A 19,853-nucleotide genomic window follows, 5' to 3' on the forward strand; every position below is an offset into this window, starting at 1 on the left:
ACAAGGACAAGCAAGGTATAATCAAACACTAAAAGTACTGTACATTCAAGAATTACACTGGTAAATGCATCCATCCTTAGCTAGGGAGACTGTCTAGAGAGTATTTTATATTTTACTGGATTTTAAAAGCAACTTAAAGCACAGAAATAGTACTTAATGTTAATTTCATTAGGAAAGGCAGAATGTGGAACAAATAGAGTGATTTGAATATTCTACCTGCAAAAACTGCAATATGACATGATATGACCAAAGGTTTGCTCTGAATTAGTTTGAGGCTTTAAAATGGATAAGGTACTGAATTTTGAGAGCAACTGACTTAGTCTCCTACTCTCTTCCTCCAGCTGTTCCTTCCATGTGCCAAGCAACTCTGGACTCAGGACCTTTGCACATGCTATTTCCTCTGAATACATAAAATAGAAGAGTCTCTCTCCAGACATCTGCGTAACTCACTTCCTCGGCAACTCAGGTCCTGCATCCACCTCCTTGATTAGAAGCTTTCCTGAGTCACTCAATAAAATCACAACAGTTCCCACTCTCTACAAAACCCTCTTTCTCTCTTAAACTGCTTTGTTGTTCTCCAAAGATTTGTTACCACCTGGTAGACTATGTATTTTTATTTGTTTATCATCTTTCTCTATCCACTAAAATGTAAGCTTCATGGGAGATGTTTTGTTCAGTGTAAATTCCCAGCCCTGGAATACCTTTTTATACATACTAGGTGCTGAATAAACATTTGCTGAATAATTGAATGAAGATATCATAATTAAAGCTTCACTAAACTTCGTGTTTTCTGCCCCTCTCCACACAACTGGGAATGTGGTCATCTTCCCAGGGCACAGATGTGAGCATGTCACTCCCTTGTTTGAAAACCCTCAGCAGCAAACAGAGAAATGAATAACTTAGGAGGCTCCCCACATAAGATAAAGCCTAAATCCCTTAAACTGGTTTTCAAGGCTTTTGATGATCTGCCTCCTGGTTATACCTCCAGATTTGTTTCCTACTACTTTGCCCGTCATGTGCTAGAAATGCGAACTTTGGAGTTAAATTACCAGGTTCAAGCTTTGGCTTTATCACATTACCTGTGTCCATAACATTTCCATATTGTTTCGTTTGTAAAACGGTGATAATAATAGTGCTCACCTCATAGACTGTGTTTTGAAAAATTAGGAAAAAAAAGAAAAACAACTCAATAATCACCTACAGTGTGATCCAGCAAATCCATCCCTAGGGATTTACCGAAAAGAAATAAAAACAAAAGTTCACAAAAAACTGGTACCAAGCGTTCATACCAGCTTTATTCACGACAGCCCCAAACTGGAAAGAGCCCAGATATCCATCAACAGGAGAGCACATAAACAGTCCGGGGTATATCCACACAATGGAATACTACCAAGCCATGAAAAGGAATGAACGATGGATACAGGCAACAACAAGGATGAATTTCAAAGGCATTATGCTGAGCAAAAAATGTGATACACAAAGGAAAACATCCTGTATTGACATGAAATTCTAGAGGAGGGAAAAAAATCATCTGTGATGGAAGAAGATAAGAAGAGTGCTTGCCTCAGGGAAAGTGGGTGAGGATTGACTGGGAAGAGGCCAGAGGGAATGTTCTGGGGTGAAGGTGATGTTCTGTATCTTGATAGCATTGGATTGGTCGTTGGGTTACACAGGTGTAAACACCTGTCAAAATTCAGAGGATGTACACTTAGAATTTGTGTGTTTCATTTAATGTCATTCTTACATCCAAAGAATATAAGTGAATATTAAATTCTAATTTATGATACGCATGCTTAAGTACTTCGGAGGAATTACCCTATCTGCAACTTACTTTAAATATCTCAGATACAGACAACGATATCTGCACTTTACCTTGAAATGCATCCAAAACATAGGATGATTAATTGATGGAGAGAGGAATGGACAAATGGACAGACATGTGATAAAGGAACTTAAGGTAAATGCTAATGATAGAATCCAGGTGGCGAATATATTGATGTTCACCTAAAAATTCCTTCAACTTTGCTGTATCTGAACATTTTCATAATAAAATATTGGGAAAAAGTACAAAAGCTGTCTTACAAAAATATATATTGAGATTATCATTATGCAAAACGATTTCACACTTGTATGTTTTCTACAAAAGTAAACCTTTAGTAAACTAAAGTTTCCTTTAGTCCTTTGAAACTCAGTATTATATAGGACCTGACAATTATTGACAGATTTACCCTACACGAGCACTAACCGTATTTTTCTTCACTGACCATTTTTATACAACAGAAGTTAAATGAGCCCAGTCTTTTGCAATTAATTTTTATAGCATCACTGATTAAATTTCCCCAAATAATTTATTTCTCACTTTATACTCTATAAGGTAATCCCATTAAATATAGTAGTGTAACATTTTAAACCAGAGTGCCTTAGCTTCCCACTGAAAGATTTACATAGGTCTGAAACAAGAGCTATTTCTGCCTAATGATCTGTATGTAAAGGCAACAGAAATATAGAAGATAGGAATAATCAATCTATAAAATGCTATATATCTCCTAAGTGTTGTCTAAGTAATCAAAGATTTCCTGGTGTGGGTCATTGTACATTGCTGTGACTCCAGTTAAATAAACACTGAAAATGTATGTTTCTCTTGAATTTAACATTATCTCTGCACAGCTGGGATAGTAAACTATTTGGTGTGGGCCTTTCAAATAACAGCCTAATTATCTAGTTCAGTCAGTAAATAAAATAAAGCAATTGTTTGCAGCCTACAGGGCACCAGATAGACTCTCTGGGAAGTTACAGAAGGCATAAGCGCAGCCCTTAACCTTGGAGAGTTTTGCATCAAAGACTGTTAAAAATGCAGTGTGAAAATGAAGAAGGCTCTACTCTAAAGGAATTTTCTGCCTTGTCCAGGCAGAACACACAGAATACGATGTCATAAAAAATATATAACGCATATAAAGATGAAGTAGTCTAAAGCACCTATCCCTAAGGAGGCCAACTTCAAGTTACAAATATAACTTTAGGTTGTTAATGAATACTCCATAGTTCAATGATTTCAGTGTAATAGCTTAATGTTGAATTTAGAGAAAGGAAAATGGGTAAATATTTTTAATCCTATACTCAATAAACACTAATACTTATAGAACACTTTTTTAGGCACTGTTAAATATTTTTCTACTACTAGCAGGAAAATTCTCCTCATAATTTTATGAGGTAGATACTATTTCCCCATATTGTAATGATACTTGAGATCTAGGAGCTGTTATCTGCCCACATCTATATAATTGAAGAATAAGGGAGAGAAATTAGAATTGGTGAACGTATGATTCCACGGTCCATAAGCTGGAACCCTCCTGTAGCCAGCCTCGCTAAAATGCTAGAATAGCAGCACCCCAGAAACAAGTCTTAAGGTCAGGATTGGGTTAAATAAAGAATGTATGCAATATTTTTCCAGGTATTGTCACATATTCTAAAAGGTCTCTAATAACAAGTGACCTTCACAAGAAACAAAGAATTTTAGATTTCAAGATGTCATGAGAAAAACTGGGGAGAACATAAGTATTTTGGAGAATTTTTTTAAAAAGTGAACAAAACATTCTCAGGCATACTTCCTACTTCTTTAATTTAGAAGCCAGGAAAGGAACAGTGTGGTCGCAAAACATCATCCGTACTCTCACCTCCTCATAAATAACAACTAACTTTTACTGAGGGCATACTGTGTACCAGACGCTGTTTGAGCCCATTACGCGAACCACTTAGAAGTATGCATTTCACAGATGAGAAAATTGAGGAATAGACAGATTAGGGGAATTGCCTCAGGTCACGCAGTTGGTGGAACTGGGTTCCATCCAGTTACTGTCTATCCAGGTCTACCCAGGTATCAGTTACTACTCCATCCAGGTCTACCCAGATATCAGTTACTACTCCATCCAGGTCTACCCAGTTATCAGTTACTATTCCATCCAGTTCTATCCATGTATCAGTTACTATTCCATCCAGGTCTACCCAGGTATCAGTTACTATTCCATCCAGTTCTACCCAGATTTCAGTTACTATTCCATCCAGGTCTACCCAGTTATCAGTTACTATTCCATCCAGGTCTACCCAGTTATCAGTTACTATTCCATCCAGTTCTACCCAGTTATCAGTTACTATTCCATCCAGTTCTACCCAGATATCAGTTACTATTCCATCCAGGTCTACCCAGTTATCAGTTACTATTCCATCCAGGTCTACCCAGATATCAGTTACTATTCCATCCAGTTCTACCCAGATATCAGTTACTATTCCATCCAGGTCTACCCAGATATCAGTTACTATTCCATCCAGGTCTACCCAGATATCAGTTACTATTCCATCCAGGTCTACCCAGTTATCAGTTACTATTCCATCCAGGTCTACCCAGATATCAGTTACTATTCCATCCAGTTCTACCCAGATATCAGTTACTATTCCATCCAGTTCTACCCAGATATCAGTTACTATTCCATCCAGGTCTACCCAGAAATGATCTATTCCTAAGGTCACAGTCGCGTCAACTCAAATACAGCACCTCATCCCCAAGTGAAACGTGTGCTTTTTGACCTGGCCAGTTTCCTCTGTGTGGGGGCAGAACTTTCTTTAAATAGTCTGTGATATACCTATTAACCATCTCTGACTTTATTTCTGACATTTCTTCTGAAGACTATTCCTCTCCCAGATCGGTGTATCCGATGGGATTCTTTGCCTTCCTTCTTCAGGTTTCAGTATAGAATGGGAGAAAGAAGTATATGTATCTACATCTGTATCCATATCTATAATTATCCATCCATAGCTCTTCTCTTTTTCTGCAAGGAAAATCCATGGTAGAGAGGTTGGTTGGCCTTAGTCGTAGACTTCCAAAAAGCGACAAATGTTTGAGATGAAACAATGTATACAGTGGTCATTTCATCCTGACAACAACAATCAAAATCTCTTTCTATATGTTGATATAAACAAATATATAGATATATGCTTGTGCATATAGAAATATTATGTATAGATATATAGAAATGATGCATCGATGTATATGTCTATGTCCCTATCTATACACATATATGTGTGCTGATAGGTAGATAGATAGATAGATAGATAGATAGATACATGATAGATAGTTGATAAATAGATGATGGAAGTATAAGCATTTTTAAGGGTGGGTAAGGAAAGTTTAATGCTCACTTTCTATAATGATTCTTCCAAATTAACTGATTTTCATCTTAGCCGTCAGTAGTGTAGAAATATGTTCATTGCTTGTTTGCCTTAGGCAGTTTCAAATTTGGGGGACTGACTATATATCTTTGATGGTCACAGCTGTGTGATCTGCTTTGTGCAGCCACCTTGCTATGTTTGGTGTAAGGGAGGCTTTTCCAAGTTAGTGGTATAAACCAACCCTCAACCCTTGATGACCTTTAAACTCATCATTCAGGGGTCTCTCTGACTAGCACCCTTGCATTTTGAAACTGGGCTGTATTCCTCATAATTCCAATTCCAAAGCATTATGTGTTGTCTGTAGATATGTCTATATACAAAAAATAATAATATATAATTTTTAAAACACTGTACTATAATATTCTCTGTATACCTGTCTAAGCTCTATACTTAATTTAATAAGAATACCTTAATTTTATCTTTAATTATTGATTTTTTCTGGATAAAGAGCCACAAAGAAGATAGATCTTAAAAACCTTCAGAAAGGGATCACATAAAAATAATCATAATCTATAATTCAGAGCTTTTTTTTTCACAATGGTAATAAATTAAACATTCTCCTTTGAGCTTTCTTTATTGTGCAAAATGAGGCTGATTAGGTCAAACTGTTCTTTCTACCACTTTTGACATGCCAGGCAGAGATATTAACATTTCCAAAGAGAAATGGAACATGTTCCAGGGTTTGAAGAAGGATGAGGGGTAATAACCTAAAATTAGACACTGGTTATTTGTTGTGCCCCCCCTTCCTTGACTCCTTCCAGATTTACTTCTATGAAGCCTTGGTGAGCTGAAGGAAAGGAAAGCAGTATGTATTCACAAACATTTAAAAATTTCCTTTGAATGTCATTCTGAAGAAAGAAATGACAGGCTAACCCATGGCCAAGGCTTCTCAGGAACATTGTTTCTACGAGTTTCCTCTTCACATTGCAAACCCTTCGCAACTCTGTTCTGTGCACAAACCTCCCCAGTTCCACTCTAGAGCATTCTGTGGTCACAAGGAAGTCAAAAGCAGCGCAGACCCTTCTTTCCACACCTGAATCCTTCCCGCCTATCCAAGGGTCCTGATGAGCGAAGTGTGCCCTCCGAATTACAATTATCAATGTATTTGATTTCTACCAATGCAATACAATATACCAAATATTCTTATGGCCGCACACACGTATACAGAAGCCTGTTATAAAGTGCACTGACAAGTCACTTGAAATATTTCTTAACCCTATTTTAGTCTCTCCCACCCCCAAATTTCCTCCTGATTGCATCCTAGCCAATTCCCTTCACAGACCCGTGTGTTGAAAGCAGCATCCATTGACCAGCGCACACGTTCAACAATAAATATAATGATGGTAACTGACCTGTGTCCAGAGGTAGACTCTTAGGTTACAGGGCTACTCATCCACATGGCTTCCTCAGGGGCCTCCTCACTTTCTTTCTTCTGTTTTGGATTCACAGTTCACTAGTCAGTGCCTTTGGAGATACAAACATCAGATTATGACAATGAGAGCAGAAAATCATGAACCCTTCACATCTCCCAGACTGTAGAAGCTCATGCTCGGGGGGAAAAAAAGTATTAATGGATCTAGTTCAAAAGTTTGCATGTCCTGAAAATGTGTCTTGGTGACACCCCATGAATGAGCCACAGACACACTCATGAGCCACTCTGTGTCTAAAAAGGAAGGTTCTTCACTTGGAATATGCGTCAGTCTTTCCCATGCATCAATCTTTCAAAAGATTCTAAAAACTGAAAGAGTAATTGAAAAAATGGTATTTTTTTTCAAGAGGAAAGAGAAAGAATTCCTTTTTCATGGTCATCATGGAGATAAAACTAATGAAAAGAGGTGTCAGCTCCACTGCATGGCTACTGGATGGCTCTTTTCTTGAATTTAAATAATAATACACAAGGCAAATTTGCAATAAATATATTTATTTAGATTTAATTGAATGTCTGTAAATATCTGGGAGTTACTAATTTGATTAACTTTTAAATGTAGCTCCTAAACTATTTTACTTGAATATGTCTCCAATATATATGATTGACATTGATTTGGCTTGGCTTAACTTCCACTTTCATGCTACACTCTCAGGCCAAAGTAAACCCCCAATTTCAATTCAGCCTACTACCATACTTTTATTCTATCTTTTATAGTTTCTAAAAGAGACATTTTTGTAATCAAAGCCCTAATGTATTTTAAAAACTTTTAAGTTGACATATACAACTGAACTTCTTGAAATAAAAACATTTTGTTATTTCAGAAACTCAGTGGGTTAATTTTTCTTTGAAATGTAGGCATCATGATAACAAAGTTCATTTTAAAAACTGAAAGAGAATTTATATTTTGTGATTATTGTCTATTTAAGAATGGCAGAAAGGGAACAACTTCACCAAGAATGTTTAAAAACGCAATTAAAATGAAAAGATAACATTTTCTCCAAACAGACTGGCAAAAATGGAAAAAGAATGACCATGCCCAGCACCGGCCAAAGAAAGCATCGCTCTCTAACCCTGCTGGTGGAATTGCAAATTACCATGCTGTCACTAACGTAGGAAAAGTCTTTAAAATATGCATACCATCTGATGTAGTAACTTTATTTCTAGGAATCAAGTTTATGGAAATAACCAGAAGTGTTGGAAGTTATACATACAAGGACATTCATGCCGGATCATTTACAACAGCTAAAGTTACTAAGCAGCGTAAATATTCAGAAAATGGATTTAAGCAAATACCTATGAAAGAACACTAGGTAGCCATTGAAAATAAAGGTGTAGAGGGAGGCATGGACACATATATACACTACCAAACGTAAGGTAGATAGCTAGTGGGAAGCACCCGCATAGCACAGGGAGATCAGCTCGGTGCTCTGTGACCGCCTGGAGGGGTGGGATAGGGAGGGTGGGAGGGAGGGAGATGCAAGAGGGAAGAGAGATGGGAACATATGTATATGTATAACTGATTCATTTTGTTGTAAAGCAGAAACTAACACACCATTGTAAAGCAATTATACTCCAATAAAGATGTTAGAAAAATAAAAAAATAAATAAAGGTGTAGAGAAATATTTGTTGGCATAAAGACACTCATGATGTATCGCTAAGCAAAAGGAGTAGGCTACATGTAGTGTAGTGCCAATCTTTATTAACTTACATGTATGATCACAAAGGCATGAAACAAAGGTAAGAACAGATATACCCCGAAATGTGAGCACCACGTATATTTGACATGTGAGGCAATAGAAGATTCAGTATGGTTTTTGTTATTATCCTTAGCTTTTGCTTTTAATTATTTATTTTTTTATATTTTCCTCAGAGAACACCTGTTATTTTCATAGAGTTGAGAGAATTTAATAATCTTTCATTGGAAAAATGCTTGATAGAAATTACTTATTTTTTCTCCATTTTTTCCTGACTGCATTCAAGGAGGTGGGGACGATGCTCTCTCCCATCCTCTCCTCCCTGTTACCCTGCTCAGCCCTGTCCAGAAATATCAGTGCATCTGCTCGGTCAAACTACATGACCAACTGCATCATGGGTGAGGCTGCTGTACCTCCAAATATCATCTCATGGCCAAGAAGCACACGAAGAGATGCTCAACATCACTAATCATTAGAGAAATGCAAATCAAAACTATAATGAGGTATCACCTCACACCCCACTGGTCAGAATGGCCATGATGAAAAAATCTACAAGCAATAAATGCTGGAGAGGGTGTGGAGAAAAGGGAACCCTCTTGCACTGTTGGTGGGAATGTAAATTGGTACAGCCACTATGGAAAACAGTAGGGAGGTTCCTTAAAAAACTAAAAATAGAACTACCATATGATCCAGCGATCCTACTACTGGGCATATATCCAGAGAAACCATAATTCAAAAAGACACATGCACCCCAATGTTCATTGCAGCACTATTTACAATAGCCAGGGCATGGAAGCAACCTAAATGTCCATCAACAGAGGAATGGATAAAGAAGATGTGGTACATATATACAAATGGAACACAACTAAGCCATAAAAAAGAATGAAATAATGCCACTTGCAGCAACGTGGATGGACCTAGAGACTGTCATATAGAATGAAGTCAGACAGAGTAGACAAATATTATATAATATCGCCTATATGTAGAATCTAAAAAAAAAATGGTACAAACGAACCTATTTACAAAACAGAAATAGAGTCACAGATGTAAAAAACAAACTTATGGTTACCAGAGAGGAAAGGGGGGAGAGGGATAAACTGGGAGATTGGGATTGACATATGCACACTACTATATAGAAAATAGATGACTAATAAGGACCTACTGTGTAGCACAGGGAACTCTACTCAATACTCTGTAATGACCTATATGGGAAAAGAATCTAAAAAAGAGTATATATATATATATATATATATATATATATATGTGTGTGTGTGTGTGTGTGTGTATAACTGATTGACTTTTCTGTACAGCAGAAACTAACACAACATTGTAACTCAAATATACTCCAATAAAAATTAAAAACAAAACAAAACAAATATCATGCTCATAAACGTGGTTTCGTATTGCTTCCTTTTGGCCAAAATTGTCCACTGAGCTAAGGTTTCCTCCCATGCCTAAGGCCAGCTTGCTTTCACTCTGTGTCCTTGAGCTCTGCTGTTTGTGTTTGGATTCTTTCATCTGCTCCACTCTCAGAATAAGTCAGCCTGGGGGGAAAAATGGTGAGATTCTAAAACTGAGTTTGGGCTTAGTGCCATGAAGAGGAGATTGTGGCTTTAAATTAGGCAGCATTCTCCTGCCCGGTTTACCAAAGTGCTCTGCAGATTTTGTGTGAAAGGCCAACAAATAATAGGATGGTATATTGAGTTTTAGTTTTCTCCCATTGTCACTTATGCCTGTAATTCCCTCGGAAGCCTGCTAAGCAGGGGTGGCTGGGATTTGAGGTAGGAGTCAGGCATTCCTCAGCCCCCTAAGCAAATACCATTGAATATCATTAAGATTTTGCCCCAAGCAGGACTGGTGCCATGAGCCCTAGGATGGTCCTGGCCTTGGTCTAATGCTCTGCTGTTGCCAGCCTTGAAATCTTCAGTAATTCACTGGGCCCCAAAAATCATGGAGCTGGTTCTAGCCCAGCCCCAAACCCTGAATGTTCTTTCTGATGAAAGTGGCAAAGTCAAAATTCACACATAGATAAACTCATTTTGTATATTGGGGAAAAGGACGTAGGAGTATTGTTTTTCCTTTTGGATTGCCTGTTAATACAAATTATAGTAAGAACTGACTTCCTTTCCCAGAAAGCCTCACGACTGCTAACCTTTTGCACCTAACCATAGATTTGCATTTGAGAATCATTTTCAGAGATGAAGTAAAAGCCCCGGGCTCTCTGCACTGTTATCAAAAGAGGGGAATAGAAAAAGCTACGAAACAATGGAAAACCATAGACAATCCATGATCTCAAGATCTTGGTTCTGTAAGAATTTTCCCTTCATCGTGACAGGGTGACTAACCTTTGGGGGGTTCTAAACTTATGTCAAGATTAAATTCACACATAACAAGAAGAGCAAGACTTGTATGGTGAGTCCAGCGAGGCTCCCTTAGATCTTAACCAGTCACTTACTGGCAGGCAGGCCAGCTAGTAGATCAAATTATGACATCATAGAAGGCTCCCAGTATAGAGTCTTTGTCATGCCATTTCTAAGAAAAATAACATCACTCTCGTCCTTCCGCAGGATTTCGTCCAGAGACCTACGCTCGTGGCCTTTCTAATCAATGTCAAATTTCCTTTGGGACAAGGTTAGGAATAGCTGTCTTAACTGAAACAGTAACTGGAGATCAGAATGCAATGATTTCTATCCACAGCCAGCATGATGTTATGTTTACTTTGTCTTTTTCAATCCAGTGCCCTGCCAACAAATTTATGTTAAATGCATGTCATATTCCAATCTGTTTAAAAGATTTGGTATAAAATGAAAGACTCGAAGGTATTATGAGTAGCTGTCTGCTGACAGGCTCCAGGGACATACTGTACTTTTCTAAATTCATCATATGAAGACGGATATGGTTTTCATGCGCTAATACTCTTTGCAATTTGTTTATAACAAAATGGGTCAACGTACCATTAATTCAGTTGCAAAACTGTCATCTCTGGCTTTAGGTTTTCCTACAACTAATGAGACTTCACTGGTAGTCGCTCACACAGCCCACTCAGCACTCCACGCTGACGATGTCTATTGACAAGGTTATTGGATTCCAAATGAATGTTTACGTAGAAACGGGAAACCAGTGTCAAATATGAAGCTCAAATAGGTACTCCAAGCTGGAGAAGCTTATGGCAGCTTAAACCCTCTACTGTTTATTCCCCCTAATGAAAAGCAAAGACAATAGGAGACATGGGGATAAATGTAATGAAGAGAAACAATACTGGGGTTCTGAGAGGTTAATGGAGGCACAACAGAGCTAATCTGGGAGAGGCTGGGGGAGGTTTTAGGCTAAAGATTTAGACAAGACTTGTTACTTTTTGATCCAGTTGTAACCAGTGAATGGCCCTATTTGCAAAGAAGATTTTGGATTTTCAAACCAGCAGGGCAGAAGTTGCTTCCTTGATGTTTCTTGTTAAACACACTTGGGTACTTGTTTTCAGAATAAATGATGTCAAAGATCTTCATTTTCTTCTCAAGCAACAAAACAAAAGGAGTCTAACAATACAGATACTTAAGAGGACACAGAATTTGACCCAAGATCAAAAAGTCCCTGAAAGCCAAACTGCATATTCAACAGACGCACAATAATATTATTTGGTAAAACAGGGAATAAATGCTATGTTTTTTTTAATGTTCCAAAGGTTAAAAGATAAAATTTACACATGTGATTAATGATCACTTAAAGAAAGTGCTTTTAAACATTTGTTTTAAAATTGCGGATTCTGCATTATTATCTCTGACATTAAAAGTAAAATAAATGAGGTTATGTCCAAAGGGTTAAATTTAAGAGTATGGCTTTGCTTTGAATATATTTGCAAAATCTCAGCCTCACAAAGCTAAATGCGAAAACTTTCAAAATGAGTGAATTAAACTCACTTAGGATTTTCCCAAGGTAAGAAATCAACCATAACCTGAGGGGAGAAAGTTATATTAAAATCAAATTAATGTTTCTGAGAACTAACCATGTTCTTTGAATTCAATAGCATCTCTTCAAACATATCATTAAGCACTTATATGAAAATTCCCACGAATTAGATCTGAGACTATATCACATAAACTGTCAACAATTACACCACGTGTCACATTTGGAGGAATGGGAAAATCTAAAAATAAATTAATGAAGTCCAAATAAAAGTAACATCACAGCCATTTGGATAGGTAGGTATCCAATCCCTTGGGTAGGTCTTCAAGGGAAGAGCATTACTACCAGGATGTTAAATCAGAATTGCCCTAAATCCAACAAAGTGTTTTCATGTTACCTTTCATATTTCTAAGAGAAAGATTTTATCTTAATGGCAATTTTCATTTCCCTGTCCTATGTTGAAATGTTAACATAGAAAAATATTTTATGGACAATGAAAACAACCTTCTTACAAAAGTTTATTAAATTTACCTGCAATGTAAAAAAATATATCTTAACCTAAAGAAGTAAAATAAAAATTATGATAAAGTGTCAGTGCTATTTGAAAATGTACTTATTATTGTTATTTCTAATATTTAATAAAATACATTTAAAAGCAAATAAGGCAAAAAATAAATAAATAAAAGCAAATAAGGCATCTTTATGTCCAAAGAATATAAAATTTTTTTACATATTTACAAGTACGTTAGAAAAGTAAACACTTTTATAAAAGATTCCTCCTGAATTCCATTAGTGAGGTCATACTTGATCTTGTTATTTAAACTATTTTCATTTTCTAGGGTATCATCTTTGTATAGGTTAAGTTGAAATGAACACAAATTGCGAAGCAACAGTAAAACAATGTTACTGTGTAACTCTGCTTTTAAAAATAATTTGTAATGTCATATGCTCAACTTTCTCAAGATTACTCAAAAGTTTCTAGGTAACAACATGCTTAAAATAAGCAAAATAAACCGAAATATAAAAATGCATGCTTCGGTATCACACTTAGCATAACTTGCCTACTAGAATATAAATAAGATCCTCAACAACTAACATTAGTTCATCCAAAGAACAAAGAGAAACCATGAAATTTACAGAAAAAAAAAAACCCCATATACTTTCTTTTTCTCTCTGGAGGGCAGAACATGGACCAATAGTTAGAAATTACAATCACAGGTAGACTTTAGGTTACTGAAAGTCAAGACATTTGAAATTATAGATGCAGAACATTCAAACTGGCTGCTTTGAGGCATGGTAAGCCTCAGATCACTGCAATTATTTAAGAGAACACAGAAAAACAAGATAAAACACCTTTCTGGTAAAAAGGTAAGTTTTTCTGAGCTGGCACTTGTACTAAAGAGCTCATCAGGGCTGTCTCAGTGTAATACGTTACCTTCTACAAAGACTACAAGTGAATCTAAAGGTTATCATTTCAGGACTTCCCTGGTGGCGCAGTGGTTAGGAACTTGCCTGCCAATGCAAGGGACACGGGTTCGAGCCCTGGTCCGGGAAGATCCCACATGCCACAGAGCAACTAAGCCCATGCGCCACAACTACTGAGCCTGCGCTCTAGAGCCCACGAGCCACAACTACTGAAGCCCGTGTGCCACAACTACTGAGCTCACATGCTACAGCTACTGAAGCCCGCATGCCTAGAGCCCGTGCTCTGCAACAAGAGAAGCCACCGCAACGAGAAGCCCGCGCACCGCAAAGAAGAGTAGCCCCCACTCACCGCAACTAGAGAAAGCCCGTGCACGGCAACGAAGACCCAACGCAGCCAAAAATAAATAAATAAAATAAAAAATTTTATTTAAAAAAATAAATAAAGGTTATCATCTCAGGTGTATATACATATATATTTACCTGGGATTCATAACACTTTAGGAACAATGCCCATGCTGGGCTGCTTTTGGAAAATCATGATGAGAGATAACTAATTAAATATTATCATCTTTTAAAATGTGAGAAGTCTGAGTGTTCCTAAAAACACGTCATCCTCATGCCCTTTAGTCGTCTCTCTCTCTCCCACTCTCCGTATCACATGGGGGTAACTCAGCTAAACTCTTGGGTGCTCCCCCATCCACCAGTGTTTGTGGAACAGATGGATATGAGGGCTGTGTGCTCGGGTATGTCCTGTCCTTTCCAGAGAATTCTGAAAAAGGTGACAGGCAGGGCAGTGGTGGAAGGGGATGGGAGAAGAGGAAGCAACATAGCCAGAAGCTGGAGGGAAAATCACCCCTGAATTTTGGGAGGGAAAAGAGAAGCAGATTTTTATTTTGGCTTTTTTTTTTTTGCCCTCAAACAATTGCAGATACAAATAATGTTCCCCGTGCTCCCTGGAAAGCTTTTCCTAATCTTCCAGATCTGACTGAGGACCCTGTGATGTGGTCCCAGCCTCCTGTACGTCAAGCTTCGCCACCACTATTATGTAGGAAGGGACGATGTGAGCATCTGTGTCCCCCAAGGAAAGGAAGAGCAGTGAGCAAGGGGACTAGGCTTTCCTGGTACACGGCTGACACCTATCCAGGGTTCACTGTGCATTTTGTATACAGTATCTTACTTGATTTTAATGTCAGTTCTCAAAGGTGGGTACTATTTGTCCTGCTTGCGAGACAGTGTAGCTCTGTGGTTAAGGTTTCAAACTTTGGAGTCAGAAGTGTCTGGGTTTTAATCCTGGCTTTGCCATTAGTAGCTGTTTAGCCTAACGTAAGTCAGTTTCCTCTGTATGCCCCCAGTTCCTCAACTGTAAAAGAGGATAAATATAGTGCTTACCACATAGAGGTTTTTATGAGCACTAAATAATTACTAAATAGAAGGCACTTGGAACAGTGCCAGACACAGAGTAGAGGGTTAGTAAATGTTAGCTAGCATTACCCTCATTTTGCAGATGAGAAAACTGAGGTTTAGGGAATCCACATCACAGGTGTTGAATGGGAAGTTGTCTTATTCTTCAACACTATGCAAAGATGCCCTAAAATATAAAAATGCGTTATCTCCAGAACAGAGACCAACTGGAGGTGACCGACAAGTGTTGTTAGAGGGAAGGGTAGAGATATCATCGCCCTCAGCATGGCCACCGAGGCAAGCTGGCCGGGGACTCGCTCACGGAAGCTGCTTCGGCGGGCAGACGCCAGGTACACAGGCGCTCGGGTGCTTTGCTTGAGAAGCTCTTGCCTCTGGGAAGCAGCCTGGGTGAGACCTTGATGATCGGTATTAATTCCCAGCATCTGTTTACTGTTCAGAACGTTAGCTCTTCTTAATGAACTAATCAGAATCATTACACACTGTCAAACTGTAGGTCCACCTCGAAAAGAAGTCCTTATTAGAGCAAATGTGTTATCCATAAGATGTGACCAAACAGCTTGAGGATGGGAGGGGCTCCTTGGGCGCTGGGGACGGGAATAGGTTCAGAAGTGTTCACTCACTCAACAGATGTTTAACTGAGCAACCACTAGAGACCAGACCCCACACTAGGCATTTGTGAGACAAAGTTAGGTGAGACCAGGTACTCCCTGGAATTAAAATCTTTCTTCAGTGGTTGATGCTGGGGAACTTGGTTAACTAAGGATGGGGAATATATCTAGATTCTCACCTTGTACCATATATTAAAAATTGAATTTTAGATGTCTTAAATAATTAAATGTAAAAAATAACAAATACAAACTATAAGTGAATCATTCTCTAATTTGTTGGTAGAACTTTCCAAATGCAAAAGCTCAGAGAAAAATTAAAGAAGATTGTTAAGATGATATTAATTCAAAATTAATATGTATGAGTCAAATTATTATTAAAATAATAAATCAGGAAAAATATTTGAAATAAATATAGGAAGTCAGCAATCTGGAATTCCCCTTGCTGCTCTGTAGCTCTGAGCCCTCTTGCAAGCTCGCCATGCTATCAATTTATAACCAGTCCTGCACTGGCCGTTCTTTTGACGACGTCTGGATTATTGCCTCAGTGTTCTGATGTGCTCCCAAGGTACTATACTGATTTTAGAATTTATTCGCAAACACCTGACTGCCTGGCCTTGGTCCTAATACCCAGTGGAATTCTTACCATGCCTCTCCCCCAGCCTGGACCCCATCACATCCCCCAGAGTGCAGGCTCTGTCCCCGCAAACCATCTTTGGAATTAGGACTGGCCCAGTCCCATTTCCCTTATAATACAAATTCTATTATGGAACCCTCCTTTAGAAGTCAGCACTATTAATTTTTCTCTCCATCCCAGGATTTCTCCCCACTGGTCTGCAGCTGAGATTCAAGCATGCCTCAGAGCTCAGCCTACCAGGTGGTGACAAAGATGCTAGAAAGTATCAACGTCTATTTTAAATGGCAAAACTTTATTTTTTTTGTCTTCTAACTAAAAGGCTGTTCTGGATCTCTGTTAAGAGATCAGGAGTTTTCCAAAGGACACGAGACATCTGTGAAGCAGAAAAAGGAGTTCAGTCTCATCTGCTAATGAGTCCCTTACAGCTTACAGGTCCCTGGGAGGAGCTTCCCTACTGAGCGCTCACCAAAACTCCAGAGTCAGGGGACTAGGACAGCTTTCATGAAAAGTTTTCTTCCTCATCATGTGATAATATTTCCCATTTTAAAAACTGTACTCTCTTCTACAAGTGACAATATTAAGGAAGAAAAAAATAATTAGGTGTTTGTCTCCAAGTGTTTGCATTCCATTCAAGCCTGAAACGCCTGTCAAAATCACAAAGCTGGGAGGCTAACTGAAACGGAAACAGGAAACAGCAGCAATATGCTCTAACCTGCAAGTTTCACAGCCTTGTTAAAATTCAAACCGTGGAGGAGCTGGGCAGGGAGCTGACAAGAGTGTCCTGTAACCCAGGAGGCCAGAGAGCAGGCTCCTCCACTGATAGGACTTGCATTAAATGGATGTTTATTTGCACCCAGGGGTTAGGTTACTAGCGGAGAGGCCCACAGCCAGAGTTTGTGTCATTTTGCATATTTGTCAATGAATGAGAAGACACAAGACATTGCCCTGGGTTTAGACTTGGGAATTTTGTGATGTTTGAGGGTATGGATTATTTTTTTGAAGGGGAAGCTGGAGGAAAAGATTTATTTTTTAATGTATTATTGAAACCCCAGTCTAATCATGAGAAAACATCAGACTAATTCCAGTAGAGGGGCAGCCTACCAGGTTCCTAACCTGTCCTCCTCAAAACTGCGAGGGCATCAAAACAAGGAAAGCCCGAGATACTGTCACACCAGGAAACTAAGTCCTGACAGCTAAATGTCATGTGTGTCCTGGATGAGATTCTAGAACAGAAAAGGGACACTAGGTGAAAACTAAGGAACTTCAAGTAAACTATGGACTTTCGATAAAATAATGTATCCATACTGGTTCATAATTGTAATAAGATGTTAATAATAGGGGAAAATGGTAAAGGACATGTGGGAACTTGCTGAGCTATCTTCTAAATTTTTCCATATATCTAAAATTTTTCTAAAACACAAAGTCTGTTTAAAACTAACAAACACGTATAAAATAGATAACTAATGAGGACCTACTGTATAGCACAGGGAACTCTATTCAGTGCTCTGTGGTGACCTAAATGGGAAGGAAATCCAAAAAAGAGGGGATATATGTATACATATAGCTGATTCACTTTGCTGTACAGTAGAAACTAACACAACATTGTAAAGCAATTAAGCTCCTATAAAAAATTTTTTTAAAAAAGGATTTGCAGCTTCAACCATGCAGAGACATAAATATCACATATTAATAGATTTGACCTAGTTGCAAATAAATAAATAAAGTTACTGAGATTAAAGTCTGTTACTAAAGCTTAAGCAGGATAAACTTTAGTTGATACAACATAATCATTATTCTTTTAAAATATTTTTTCTTTTTATAGAATAGAAAAAAATTCAATGATCTATATTCACATCCTTTTCCTTTTTAAATGCATGGTCTTAACTAATTTTATTGAGGTTTTTTTCCCTTAATTTAAGAGTAATGATTGGTCATTGTAGAAAATTAAGAAGATACAGGTAAAAAGAAGAAAATCAAAATCACATAAACACACACAACAACTGAGATAGATCTAGTAGCGGAGGATACTTTGTAAGTTTGAATACCTGAATATATCTTGAAAATATACAAAGAATATACAATTAATACTCCTATAATGTATAACTGTTGCATTACATTTCATTATATGATGGATCATTCTTATTTGGCCAGTGCATTATTTTGGAACATTAACATTCTTTACAATTTTTTAATGTTATTTTTATAAACCTCACTCAGCCAAGCATTCTTTCTAGTAATTGTTGCGTATGTCTGTAATTATTTCCTTAGCATAAATACCTAGAAATGGGGTTTCTGAGTCAAAAGCTGTGAATAATTTTAAGATGTTTGCAAATGTTGCCAAACAGCTCTCCAAAATTTGTGCCACTCTACACTCCAATAAACTAACTTGTAGAGTGTCTGGAATGCTCTTTCATCAATTAGCTCAGCCATTCAACAAAAATAGTTAAAGAAACCCTTCTATGTACCATGTTCTTGTCATAAAAGGCTCTATTATCAAAACACAAAATAGATTACAAGAGGATTTTCAAAAGATTCCTATATTTTAAAACTATGACTTTCTGCATCAAAAAAAACTGTTTGGGTTTCTTTCCCTTGTTGTTCTGTTGTGAAATATAAATTAACATTGTTAAATGCAAAATATATTAAATAATGAAGGGAGAAATAGACATTTAGGTGCCTATGCATATCTTTCCACTTCCCAAAATAACAGGATTTCAGTTAAAATCAGTTCATAAGCATGCTTATTTTGATACATTGGCAAATTGGAAATTGATCAGTTGAACTCGGTGTGTTGTATACAAAACAATAAATATAATTATTGTAGAAGGAATGCCTTTTAGCCACAGAATGAAGTGGGCAGGAATGTTACTTAATTTTCTGTAACCGAGCCTCTCAGACACTCCCTGTCCCCTGGTTCCGGCGCCATGATGGGAAATGCAATCTCAGATGTGACTGGGTCATTCCAGTCCCCAGAGCCTGTGGGGATCCTTCCAGAGGCAGCTACCCCGGTTCCCACGTGGCAGGTTCAGCCAGGCTCCTTCAGGGCTCAGGTTCCTACCGGGGGAGGGACACAAGACCTCTTCCCCCTTCTAAATCCCGAACCCACTCTTTCCCTACCTGGGCACTCACCTGCACCCCACAGCACAGCAGGTGCAGCCTCCTGTGTATGATTTCTCTTCTGCAAAAGGAGACCTATCCTTGAGGGGAAGCAGCTTCTCCTTTCTAGCCCTGCAGAAGTTCCTCAGGCAAAATCTCCCTAAGCCATGGCTATCTGCAGAAATCCTGCTGAGTGAAAAATACCCAGGAAAGAAAAAGCACAAAATAATATTTCAACACTTTTTTTTTTTTCAAAAAAGGATCTTGCCTAGTGTAGATAGTGTTATCAGTGGCTATCCTGAGCTGACCAATTTCCCAAGAATTAGCAGATTAAGAGGAAAAGGAGTCTTCAAACAATTTAAATACCAAAAAAAAAAAAAAAAAAGAATTCTGTCTGGGCTAGGAGTTAAATACAGTTCCT

General features: G+C 38.0%; 1 long non-coding RNA gene across 1 annotated transcript in view; it reads right to left on the reverse strand.

The window, feature by feature from the left end:
• Positions 1 to 19,853, reverse strand: part of LOC111176399 (uncharacterized) — a 240,884-nt gene that overhangs the window by 169,645 nt on the left and 51,386 nt on the right. The window contains exon 2 of the long non-coding RNA XR_016388636.1: positions 6,576 to 6,687. This is a non-coding gene — a long non-coding RNA (uncharacterized LOC111176399). The remainder of the gene's footprint in view (positions 1 to 6,575; positions 6,688 to 19,853) is intronic.

Source organism: Delphinapterus leucas, chromosome 18, assembly GCF_059928025.1.
Source record: "Delphinapterus leucas isolate spDelLeu-1000000601 "Yukka" chromosome 18, BTC_Dleu_Yukka2, whole genome shotgun sequence".
Taxonomy (NCBI): Eukaryota; Metazoa; Chordata; class Mammalia; order Artiodactyla; family Monodontidae; genus Delphinapterus; species Delphinapterus leucas.